Source organism: Myodes glareolus, chromosome 7 (assembly GCF_982192425.1).
Source record: "Myodes glareolus chromosome 7, mMyoGla1.1, whole genome shotgun sequence".
NCBI lineage: Eukaryota > Metazoa > Chordata > Mammalia > Rodentia > Cricetidae > Myodes > Myodes glareolus.
In genome coordinates this window covers 21,595-23,201 of record NC_142032.1, presented here as the reverse complement: position 1 = coordinate 23,201, position 1,607 = coordinate 21,595, and the positions used below count along the sequence as shown (strand labels likewise).

The window sequence follows — 1,607 nt, the reverse complement described above, 5'->3', positions numbered from 1 at the left end:
TTTTATTATCATTGTTTCTCTTTTGTTAGGCTCACATATTTAAATGATCATTGCCTGAATGTTCAAAATATATAGCATATAAGTTTATTTTTTATGAAGCTATGGGGTTCAAATAAAATAAAAGCATATTAAATTGAACATGCAAAATATTTTGAATGTTTTCAACATACTAATCAAAAACAGATCTCATATAAACTAATAAGGGGCATTTAATTCTGAAAGTTAACTACTCAAATTATACCTCCAAAATTAATGCTTCTATCCAAAAGTCTATGTCTCCTTCATTATTTGAATGTGCAGTTTATTTAATAATGATTGAACTGATATTTTCAGATACAAAAAAAGAATAACAATTAGTAAGTAATTGAACGGACCCTATTTAACTTTCAAATTTAGCATGCATTTTATACTTTTCATTTCTCTTTTTCAGATTATTTCTGACCTATGATTTCCTCTCATGGACTGATACAATGCAGCAGAGCAGCAGTGTAACTGAGTTTATACTGTTAGGCTTGACACAGGATCCCCTGAAGCAGAAAATGGTGTTTGTAATCTTAATTTTCTACATGGGTACTGTGGTGGGGAATACACTCATTATTGTAACAATCAAGTTCAGCCAGACCCTTGGGAGTCCCATGTGCTTCTTCCTGTTTTATTTGTCCTTCACTGACTCATGCTTTTCAACATCCACAGCCCCAAGACTCATTGTGGATGCCATCTCTAAAAGGAGCATCATTTCCTACAATGAATGTAACACAAGTCTTTGCTCTCCATCTATTTGGCTGCATGGAGATCTTTGTCCTTATTCTCATGGCTGTTGACCATTATGTGGCCATCTGCAAACCCTTGCTTTACCCAGTCATCATGAGCCATCAGGTCTGTCTGAGTTATCCTGATTGTTCTCGCCTGGATAGAATCTTTTATATACACTCTACTGCTCAAATTGTTCTGGCCTTGAGACTGCCCTTCTGTGGGCCCAATTTGATTAACCATTACTGCTGTGACTTGCAGCCCTTGTTAAAACTTGCCTGCATGGACACATATATGATAAACCTGCTCTTAGTGTCTAACAGTAGTGCAATCTGCTCAAACAGTTTTGTTCTCTTGATGATCTCATATTTTGTCATCTTACACTCTCTGCAAAACCACAGTGCAGAAGGGAAGAAAAATGCTCTCTCTACTTGCACTTCTCATATCATAGTAGTTATCCTATTCTTTGGTCCCTGCATATTCATATATGCACGGCCACCAACCACTTTTCCTATGGACAAGCTGGTAGCAGTATTTTATACAATTGGAACACCCTTTCTCAACCCACTCATCTATACACTAAGGAATGCAGAAGTAAAAAAATGCCATGAAAAAGTTATGGCATGTTAAAATTATGACTGAATGAATCCAGATATCAAATATTATCATTTCTGAATATTGTAGCTACATGTTACAGCATATCACTTTCTGTGTTCTTACTACTCCTTATTAAATAAGAAAAAAGTTCAGAACAAATATATTATTCTCTCATGTTCTAAATAAAAATTAAAAAATGAGGATGGCAATAATTAGTCAGAGAATGAACAAATAATTTTAAATTAACTAAATGTAACCAG

The 1,607-nt window shown here is 34.5% G+C and overlaps 1 pseudogene; it reads left to right on the top strand.

Moving 5' to 3' along the window:
• Positions 1–470: 470 nt before the first annotated feature.
• LOC148121271 (olfactory receptor 4C11-like) lies at positions 471–1,396 on the top strand (annotated as a pseudogene).
• Positions 1,397–1,607: the final 211 nt, after the last annotated feature.